This window comes from Rousettus aegyptiacus, unplaced genomic scaffold (genome assembly GCF_014176215.1).
Source record: "Rousettus aegyptiacus isolate mRouAeg1 unplaced genomic scaffold, mRouAeg1.p scaffold_m13_p_6, whole genome shotgun sequence".
Taxonomy (NCBI): Eukaryota; Metazoa; Chordata; class Mammalia; order Chiroptera; family Pteropodidae; genus Rousettus; species Rousettus aegyptiacus.
Genome location: NW_023416309.1, coordinates 86,091,155 through 86,102,332, shown reverse-complemented (window position 1 = coordinate 86,102,332; position 11,178 = coordinate 86,091,155). Strand labels below are relative to the sequence as shown.

Here is an 11,178-nt window from a genome sequence, read left to right as displayed (position 1 = left end):
TGCTTTGCCATCTTTCTCTGCCCTGCCTCACTGCTCACTGACAATAGGCCAGGCCCTCCTCCTCAGAACCTCGAGGGGTCCATGGGACCAGGAGTAGCAGAGCCACCTCTCCGTGCTCCATGTCTTCTTTGGCCAGATCAGGGAAGCTCTCTGGACCTCTGTTTCCCCCTCTATAAACTGACAGGATCAGATGCCATGACCCTTAAGACTGAAATGGTAGGTCCAAGAGAGGAGATGCCTTAGAGCTGGGGGCCTTTACCTTCCTTCGTTAAATGAGGTCCCAAGAAGGAAGTGCCCTGCCCCGAGTTCTACAATCCTGTGCCAGCTGATACCCTTGTCTAGGGAGGGGGCGAGGGAGAGGTCTGTGCCTCAGCACCATCTGCGATGGGTGGGTGTCAGGGCCACATTAAACCCTTTAGATGCTCCTCCCCAAATATAATTTATTTTATTTTATTTTACTATTTAGTATTATTTATGCCTATAGCACCTGGTCTTCCTAGGTGGTCTCCCATCCAAGTACTAACCAGGCCCGATCCTGCTTAGCTCTCGAGATCAGACATCGGGCTTGTTCAAGGTGGCATGGCCGTAGACCAAGGACTGTGGCTCCACTGAGGTGCAAACTCAGGACCTTCTGCGTGTAAAGCAGATGCGCTAACCGCTGCACTATGCAACCACGTCCCCAAATATAATTTAAAAACTCAACAACTCAGTGATAAATTTGTGTAAGGAAGGCCAAAAAATATCTGATTTCCCCATGTTACTTATATGCTTGCTTTGGGATATTAAATCCTTTCCAAAACTGTAGTTAGGTGGCCCCGTTTTGCTGGTGCTCTCAGCATGTGTTTGGCCTGCCTAGTGTGTAATCTACCAGGACATACCAAAACTAGATGTCATCAGTGAGCCAAGCGCTTCGCTACAAACCCTTTTCCAAGCTGTACCTGAGGCCGTGAGGGCAGAGGGAGACAGGCCTCTCCTGAGAAAGACACACTCTGGGCTAGGCTGTGTGCAAAGCCTTGAGTCCCAGGGAGGAAAAGGGGTGGGGACAGCATGTGGGCCTTGGGGGCCCTTGCTTCTGCTGCAAACCTCCCCAAGCCAAAGCTACATTTCCCATCATTGCCACTGTTCAGATGCGGCTCTTACCTGTCCTGTGTCCTGTGTTCGAGGAGCGAAAGAAGAAGGGACCTGGTCCTGACCCCCACACTCCCCCTCCTGCAGCCCCACCAGCAGGCCTCGGAGACGGTAGATGGCAGGAAGGAGTTAATGAAAAAATATGCATGAGACTTGGTAAAGATGGCTTAGAGACTTGATTCAAGACCATCACAATAAGTATAGGCTCCACTGCAGTGGGATTTTACAGGGATTCAGGGCTCAACTACAAATACAGCATGGGCAAGTGGGACTTGCTAGCTAAGGAGCAGAGTGGGCGGTCAGTGGGTGGAAAATTTCTAAGAGGAAGCATTAGAGATAAGGGGGTTCTGGCCAAACCAACCCAAAGGGATTGTCACTGAAGATAGGTCAGGGTGATTAGACATCACCTGGGCGTAGTGGAGGGTGAAGAACCCGAGCAGGTTTTGAGCGCGAGGGGTTTTTGCCAAAATGACTTAGCAGGATTCTTGCTAAAACTGGATTTTACAAGGATGGGCACAGGAGAAGGTTCAGGAGCCTGACCAAAGTTTGGTCAAGCAAAGAGTCTCTGTCACAGGGAGGGGAGGAATGCGAAGCCATTGAGACCGCCAGCATAGATGGAGTGTTTACCGCAAGCCGGGTGCTCCCCCGCACTCGCGGAGGAGGAGTCTTGTCCCATCTTCCACAGGGGAAACTGCAGTATTTGCCCAGTGTCATGTGGTTCATGAGTGGAATCCAGGCAGAACCCATGGCACAGAGGGCAGCTGGCTTGAAGGCCAGAAGGAAACCAAGCCAGAGAAGGTGGAGGACTGGGCTGCCTGCCTTTTTCTACTTGTCTCTCCCTGAGTAGTAATATTTTATATTCCAAGATAACCTGGCTCTTATCTGTGCCCTGGCTGATGGCCCAGAGGACTCTGATGTCCCCAGGGGTTAATGCTAAAATGTTAATGATTTGTTTTCCTTGGAAGGAATGAAGCATGGGGTCAGGGGTTTCCTTGGAGCCATCAGGAGCTTCCTTCTTCCTTCTTCCAATTCTGACCCTGGGCCTGAGGGCCCCCAACCCAGGAGGGGCTGTGACCTGGGGAGGAGGGAGAAGGGAGGGTGATCAAACGGTGGCCTGAGCGTCCAGCCTAAGCTGCAGTTCCAGAATCCCCACTTCTGGGCCAGCAACTCTAAGCCATCTCTGAGGTGCCTGATCTGCACCCCACCCTCCAGAGTTGGAGGTGATACTGGGGGAGGGGCACCCAGGTTCCCTCCCCATGTGCAGCCCTGCTTTTCCCAGGAGCCTGGGGTGGGAGGGGCTGTGCTCAGGGAGGAGCAGGGAGCAGGCCAGGCCATGTTCACAGAGGCCTCAATTTCACAGGGCTTGCTCCTGAGTGAGTTTCGCATAAAAGGATTAAGGCGAGAGGAAGTGCAGAGGAAATGGGATGTTGGACACCTTGTTAAACGGGCTGTCAGGACTCCCAGAGCGTGGGTGCTAACTCTATTCCCAGCCTCCGCTGAGAGCGGGCCAGGCCATTACCTGAGTGATCAAAGATAGGGCCTATGAGGCCATGCCTGGAGGGGACCCAGAGGCTGGAGGAGCCAGAAGGGGGAGGCTAGGACTAGCGGCCCCCCACCCCAACACACACACACCCTCTTCTTCAGGCCTGAGACAATTCCATTGGGTCAGAGAGTCTTCTTTCCACCTGGGCCTGAAGAGCTCTCTGCCTTGGGATTAAATCACAGCATGTTTTGGGTGTGAGGGAATGGGAGGCTGGAGTTAGAATGGGGGGGGGGGGTGTCTCTGACCTAATGATGTGTAGATTATCATTTCCTCACTTAGCTTCACACCAAGGGAAATTCTTCTTCCTGAGCCCGGGGAACTGGCTCAGTTTGTGAATGAGTCTGATTGGATCAGCACTTTTCTTGAAGAGATAAGGGAGTTGTCAGGATGGGGGGAGTATTTCCTCTGGGGAGAAGGGCTCCTGAGGACCCGAGGTGAGTGGGAGACATGCTGTGGGGAGGGTCCCAGTGGCCTGTGGACTGGGGCAACTCACACATCCATGCAAAAAATCTGTGCCTTTATCTCTGTCTGTCCCCTGCCCTGTCTGAACCACCTTCTGCCCACTTTATCCAGCCAATTCCTCCTCATCCTGTAGAGGTTGAACATCCAGATCACCTAGGAGACTTGAAAAACTTACCTAGGTCCAGGACCCACCTGAGACGGATGGAACCAGGATCTCTGTGGGGCTCGGGTATTGGTGTGGTTGTCAGAGCCCTCTTGGTGCTTCTCAAGTGCAGGTGAGGTTAAGCTCTACTTGTCCAGGAAGCTTTCCCTCAAGCCCCTGGCTGGGTTAGGTCCCCAACCCCCTCTGTCTCTTCTGCCCCCTGGGGCATATCTCCACAAGTCACACCTGCTACTTGGTGGTTTTGTTTACCTATCTGTCTAGACCTCCTTCCCCAGACTGTGAACACCCTGGGTATGGGGGCAAGGGGCACTCACCATTGTCCCCTGGGCCTTAATCCTGCAGGTGGTGGGCCACCAATACCCAGTGCTAAAGGAGGGAATGCCGGAAGCAGGCCTTAGTCATCTTCCTATCTCCACCCCCTATCGAGTACGTGCTCCTGATTAGAGTGAGTCTCCAAGAATATGATGACTGCACCAAATGCCTGATGGTCACATTTCCCCTCTGTGATGTGGGGATGTGGGGAGAATTGGCAGACGGTCCTTGATCTTGCCTGTTGAGGGAGCAGGGGACTTCAGGACGACTCCTCCCCTATTCCCCGCTATCACCACCAGCAACAACTTTTACATGTTTTCGCTTGGGGGAAATGAAAGTTTAGATTAGGAATTGGCAAACTTTTTCTTTAAAGGGGCAGACAGCAAATATTTTAAAGTATGTGGGCCCTACTGTCTCTGTCTCAACTACTCTGCTGTGATAGCTCAAAAGCAGCCATGGTCAATATATAAATGTATGGGCATGGCTGTGTTCCAATAGCATTTTATTTATGGATGCTGAAATTTGAATTTCACATAATTTTCACGTCACAAAATTTCTTCCAGTTTTTTCAGAAGTCCTTCTTAGCTCATAGCCGTATGAAAACGGGGGTGGCCTGGCTGGATTTGGCTGTCATTTGCAGATTCCTGATTTCAATGAAATCCTGGGTTATGGTAGTTCCCAGATTCCGAGCTTAGAGCCGAATAGCACTCTCTCTCCATACACCCCTGAGTTACCAGGGACCTGGGCCAGGCTAACCGCCCCTCCGTAAGATGGAGGTGTGTGTGAAAGGACACGAGCGGAAGCCTTGACCCCTTCAGGAGTGTGAAGGCTGCGAATCCCAGAGACACCGCCGATAAGTAATGTGGTTTCACTTCAGGTCATTTCCTGGAAGTCAGATCCACTTTGCACGTGTGGACGAAAGCGGGAGCTTCAGAATTCACTCTCGGGGCCTCCAAATTAAAAGCCAAATAGGATGTAGCTTTTGCCTGCGCTGCATCTTCATCTGTCAAGAGAGGTTATCTTCATTGTCCGCCACTGGGGCCTGCTACTGTCAGTCACCCCCGCCCAGTGCCTGCCTTGTTACCTCCTCAGTATGGCACACCCAGCAGGGAAATATGTCCAGTAATGGGCCCAAGAGCCCACTGGTTATTTAAACGGGAAGGGAGGTTTCATTGGGGGCCCCAGTGGGGTGACTCACACAGCTGGGTCTTTAAAGGAACTTGCCACTCCTGGCCCACACTCCTAGCCAGAGCCTTGCCACTTAGAGCCCGTGCCAGACTCCTAGAGGTTCTCTCTGGGGGAAAGGGTTGGGAATTCTCTATAAAGGCCCAGCTACCTTGGGAGGAGAGTGGCAGAGTCTGATGCTTAGAAACTGCCAGCTCCGGCCCCTAGAAGAGAGATGAAAAAAGGAGTGTGAGGATAGATATGGCATAAAACCCAGAAGAGCAAGAGCTTCTGAGTTTACACACTTAGTTCCAGTCCTGGCTCAGACCTTTACTTGCTGTGTGACCTTGGGCCAGTTGCTTCACCTCTCTGAGTTTTAGTTTCTTCAACTTGGACAGTCTTACCAGCCATCCCTCTCTCGGGACTGTACATTATAAGGCTGACAAGAAGTCCAAGAGAGTATCATGCAGGCCCCAAAGTGCCATTCCACGCAGAGCTGTGAGTCACTGTGTCCTGGAGGAGAGCTGGGGGCAGTGGGTTCTGCAGTGGGATCATCGAGGTGATGGGGGCCCTGGTTTTCTCCCTGCTCTCCCACCACGGCTATTTGGAGGAGGGGGCTTAGAAGCTGTCTCTAGCTGTTTTCTTTGTCCCCTTCGTGATCCAGAACTCTTGAGACAAACGGCACTAGAGAAAAAGACCCATTGGAATCAGAAGACTTGTGTTAAGAGTCATCTCATCACTAGTGTGATTTCTGGCAAATGGCTTCACTTCTCTGAGCCTCAGGGTTCTCATCTGTGAAATGGGGATAACATCTCATTGGGCTGTTGGTGACAAGTCCTTAGGAATACGAGAGTGCTTTGTGACATAATGGGCCATACACATAATCTTACAGCTTTCCATATCCCCTCTTCCTTCCAGGCAGTTACCCGGGGCTCATCCAGTCCTCCTGCCATCCCTCAGCCGTGCTCTGCAGACACTTCCGCCCTGCCCCACCCCCAGGCCATTCGTCAATGCTGAGATTTGCTAGACTTGATTCACTGGAGAATGGGGCTCTTTTCTCACTGACTCAAACCCTCCCTGGGGTCCCCTCGCCCCCTGTGACTGAGCCAGCCCAGAATGAATCTTCTATCCCTGCCCTTTCCCCGCCCAGTGGCCCTGGCTCATTACCTCAGCCATCACCCCACGTCATCCAAGGCCTTGAACCTAGACTCCCTGTGTTACTGCCTAAGAGTCACATGCCCCCAAGACTACTGAAGCTGGGTCTGGGAGAGGGGGCAGGCCTCTACCCCACCTTCTCTCAAGTCTCCTGCAAAAGGGCACCATGTCTGCTGGGTAAAAATTTTGATATTATTTGAAAAATCACAAGAGCAAAATGTGTTCTTTAGAAAACATTTAAATACGAGAATATCTAGAGAGAAAAGAAGAAATGTCTGCAGCCTGCCTTCCCATCCCCTCTGCTCCGTCTCTGTGATGCGCTCTGGACCCACCCCTGCCGGAGCCCACCTGGCTCAGAGCTGCTACCAGCTTGCGAATAGCCAGGGCAGTGGCCGGGCCTCCTTGTCTCTGGACCTTCCAGTACTGTGCCCTGCACACAGTAGGTACTCAGTAAATGTTGACTGACCAACTGAGGGCAGATTTCCTCGGGCTTCGGTAGAATCCTATTGAGAGCAGGAGGGCTCTTAGGGGGCCAGCAGGATTTAGTTACCATTAGGGGTTCAAAAATTAAGAAATGGAGTGGAATAGCTCAATATCAGCAAAATAATGATCCTTTTTCATGACGAGACAAAGATGGGGACTCTCAAGCTCTGTTTCTGTACCATGGGATAGAAAGCGATATGTTGTCATTTTTTAATAGAATTTTTTTTCTTCATTCACGCACTTGGCAAATACTCATTGAATCTCTCCTGTGTGACAGCATGGCGGGGGCTGCTCAGCAGTGGAGAGGGAAAGACACTCAAAGGAAGGAAACATGGCCTCCCAGTTGTTAAAGTCAGGACATTTCCAGGAGGAAAATGAACGCCAAGTGGAGGCAGGGGAGGCAGGGAGGAGGGAGAGGCTAGGAGGCTGGCTTTTTGCAGAGCATGGGAGAGCTCTGGTGGTCATAGTGGATAGTGAGTGTGGGAGGGGGCCCTAGATGGAACCTCTCAAACCTGCCTCCTGCTCTCTCTGCTGATCCATGAATGGAAACTTTGGGCAATTTGCAACCTCTCTGAGCCTCTATAGCCTCATCTGTTGACAGGTGCTAGTAATAGTGTGGTAGTCATTAATGCTGTTTGCCAAACACTTTTGGCACAGGGAAAGGTGCATTTTCTGGCCTCACTGTGGTTAGGTGGGCTCACGTGACTGGTTCAGGCCAACGAGTTTGTGAGCATAAGTCACTTCTAGGCCTGGATGTTTAACGGTCAGTGGGAGGACCTCCAGAGCTCTCTTTTTTCTTTCTGGTGCAGCGCAGAGCTCAGCAACGTCTGAGATGTGGCTTTGTGATCTGTCTGGGTCCTTAAGTCTCTCTGATGAGCAGAGTCTCTGACAATGCATATGGGACATGCACTTCAGAAAGATGTAAATCTTGTTTGTTTAACTCACTAAGATTCGAGTTGTTTGATAATGCAGCGTAATTTAGCCTGTGCAGACTGAGGGTTTGATGAGGACACCATGAGTTAATGCAGGTAAAGACTTTACACACAGCGCTGGCAATTTACATTCAATAAATGTGAGCTGCTATTATTAATAATATTTTTAGAAAAGCAGAGAGGGGTGGCCACAGAAGAGGCTACAAAGGGAAGCAGAAGTCTGCTTCCGAAGCATCTTAGACGCCAAGCGCAGGAGCTTGGGATTGATCATGAAAGCAGCAGGGAAGTAAGAAAGATTTTTTAAGCAAAAGAATGACATCCTTTACAGACCACTCTAGGACCTGGCACACAGCAGGCATTTAATAACTACTTCTAAAATGAAGGATGAATGAATGAAGGAAGGAAGGAAGGAAGCTTAGAGGAAGAGAGACCAGTGAGGAGACCATTTCAGCAACCCAGGTGTCCATGGTGAGGGCTGGACCCAGGGCAGTGCCATGCAATTGAGTGGGTCCCACAGCCGGGCACGGGGCTTCCATGCCCACCCCCACCCCAACCCAGGCAGGCAGCTTCACTGACACTGCTGCTGGTGTGCAGCGCAAAACACCACCTCATAACTCACTGTGTTTATGATGAAGTGGAGCGGTTGTTTGGGAAGACAGCCACTCTGATACCCAACAGCCCCCAGGGCCATTCCTGATGTTTCTCCTCCACCATCCACTGCTTAACATGCCAGCTTTCTCTCCCACACCCTGCTTCCCACACCCTCCGTCAGTGGCACAGATCTCTCCCCCCATACACACACCCCCTCCGCTTGCCTCTCCAATACTGCAGCCGGGAGGAAATTTATTGCAGCCCCAGACTGCTATGGGCAAATACTAATAAAATGCTGTTTTGCTGCAATTTGTTTAATTGGCCACAGAAGAGACGTCTTGAGCATGTGCAGCCTCTGCCTGCGCCTGCCTGCCTGCCCGCCCGACTCACAGATGCTCTCTCCTCCCTGCACCTTGTTTCCCTGGCTGTGACCAGTGGGAATGGGACAGTGGGGAGAAGGGGAGAGGGGAGGCAGGAGGCTGCTAGACTGGACAGTGCAAGAATGAGTCCACCTCCATTGATTCTTAGAGCACTTTATCAAGCGCTTTCATCCGTGAACCTCAGGATCATTGTGAACAGCCAGGCTGGCTGAGTTCAAATCCTACCAGTTCTTCTTCTTAGCTGTGTGACCTTAGGCAAGATACAGAACCTCTCTGTGCCCTGGTTTCCTCATCTATACAAAGAGAATGATAAGAGCATTGTGAGGATTAAACGAGCTAATCCACATAAAATCAAACAATGCCTGGTTTGTAGGAAGCACAAAATCAATGTTAATTCAGATTAACATTAGAATTAAGATTGGATTCTAATCCCGGCTCGGCCAACTCCCAGCAGTGTGACTTTGAGCAAGTTACTTAACCACTTTGTAGCTCAGTTTCTCCATCTGTGAAATGGGAATAATAATTGCAACGACCTTATAGAGTTGTGTGAAGATGAAACGAGTTAACTCCATGAAAAGGGATGAGAACAGAGCCCAGCACATGCTAAGAGCCACAGAACTGTGAGCCGTTGTTGCTTGACAGACCACATCAGGATGGTGATCCAAGTGCTCCAAAGATGTTTGGGAAGGCTTTATATTCCATGTTTCTTCACTGGAGTGAATTTTAGGGTAAGGGTGAGTCCCTAGAGAAGGGAATTCCAAAGGGTAAAAAACTTGAGCTGGTTCCTGGTGCTTTGAGGCCAGCTGGCGTGGCTGGCTGGGTAGTGGAAGACCCTTACTGTTGCTCAGGGGTTGGGAGGCGCAGCTCCCCAGACAGACCCCCGGGGCTGGCCTGCTTGTGGGGTCAGCCCAGCCTCCCAGCTGCTCCCCTCTTGGCCCCTGGCACCCACGCCCTAGGGGTGGGCACCTTGCCACCTGCCAGATGGCACCAGCAGAGGCTGGGGGAAGGGGGTGGGGTGGGGAGGGTTAGGCCAGGCTATAAGAGCTGGGCACCCAGGTCTTGGGACAGATGGGCTTGTGTCTGTCTCTAGCACAGGATGCCTGGGGGCAAGGTCAGGGCAGCCCCTTCCTCACAACAAAGCTGGGCTTCAGGATTTCCCTGTGTGGTGGCAAAAGAGTGTGGAAGGAGAGATGGGAGTCTCCAGGCCCATCCTCTCTCATCTCTGAGTCTGTTCCTCATTTGGAAAAGAAGAGGTTGCACTAGATGATTTAATCTGATTACTCAGGTGAAATGGTTAGCCCAATGCCTGGAGCGCAGTAAATCCTCAATGCCTGTGTTACTGTTGCTGTCATTTCACAACAGGGCAGAAGTTGAGACCTGGGACTCAAAGGTCAGACAGCCTGAATTCAAATCCTTTCTAGCTGTGTGACTTTGGGCAAGTGACTTAGCCTCTCTGTGCCTCGTTTTCCATCTGAAAATGAGCCAGCAGTAGAAGGTACTTTAGAGAATTGTTGTGAAGTTTATAGTATTGGATCCTTCCTTTGTACCTTGTCAGGTAGGTGCTATTTTTCTCCTTTTTTCAGGTGACAAAACTGAGGGTCAGAGAGGTAAGCCACTTGCCCAAGATCTCATGACCACGTAAGTGGCAGTCTGGCAGCATTTTCAGCCACTGTGGTCTGATGCTGTGTATCTAATTTTGTATCCCCCTCAAACGGGACTCCTGGTTGCTGGCTGTCTTATGCCACAAGATGTGATGCACATACACATTAATACATGCACACACACCTAACCTTGGCCCACCTGGCTCAGGAACCTTCCTCCAAAGAAAATGCATCTCTCCTGAAGACCCCTTTCTCCCTGGCCTCTAGGTCATGAATACTAGGGTGTGCCTCACATTGCTGGAGGCAGTGTAGCATTTCCGTATGGCCTTAAGTCAGCTCTACCTGAGATTGAACTCTGGTGGGCCTAACCACTCTGAGCTCTGCTTCCCTCCTCTGTAGAATGTGAAGCTACTCTCTTGAAGAGACAGCTGCCCTGAGAGGTCTTTCCCCAGACTCCTCTGGGAAAAGGCAGGGCGGCATGGGTTTGGGAGAGTGCCTTGGAGCCAGATGGCCACGTTTCAATGCAAGCTCTCCCCTGGGAGTTCAACTGTGTGCTCTTGGGCAAGTAATTTCACATCTCTGTGCCTCGCTTTCCTTATCTATGAAGTGGGGATGATGACAATAGCACATGCCTGCAAAGTACAGCAAACAACATGGCACACGGGCATCCCATCTTTCTGGGCCTCTCAGTTACTTATTCCCAGTGCAGTTTCTGTTGTTTTGCTGGACTCTGGTGGCCAGGGGCAGAGGCTTGCCCCTTCCCTGGCACAGGACGGGCATGCAATAAATGCTCATTGACTTGTTGGCTTGGTGAGTGGCCTGTGCAATGGCTGCACCACCAGTGTGGACTGGTTGCTGGACAGCACCCAGCCCAGCCTCTGAGGCCCTCAGCCCTGCCGGGTCGCGGAGGATGGTGCCGTTTTCAGTGCTGTAGGCAGCTCCACCCTAGCTCTGAACTGGGGAGGGGTTCCTCTACACTGGGCCCTGGGCTGGCTGCCTGTACTTCCATCCCCTCTAGACTTTTCCAACAGCACCCCCCACCCCGCCACCCCCATCCCCCTCACCTCCCCCCCCCCCCCGCCGCCTCCCCACAGCCTCCAGACCTCTGGCCACTCCCCTACTCAAATCAGGCAAAACCTCCTCCAAGCAGGTCTCCAGTCCCAGCTCCCACTAGGAGCCTTTCTGCTGATTCCCTGGGGCTGCTCAGTGGAGTGTAAATACCCTCCCTGGCCTGTCAAGGCCCTTGCCCGTGAGGTAAGGACCT

General features: G+C 51.7%; 1 pseudogene; it reads right to left on the bottom strand.

Annotated features, from left to right (window-relative positions):
• Positions 1–475: 475 nt before the first annotated feature.
• LOC118604198 lies at positions 476–591 on the bottom strand (annotated as a pseudogene).
• Between the last annotated feature and the right edge of the window lie 10,587 nt (positions 592–11,178).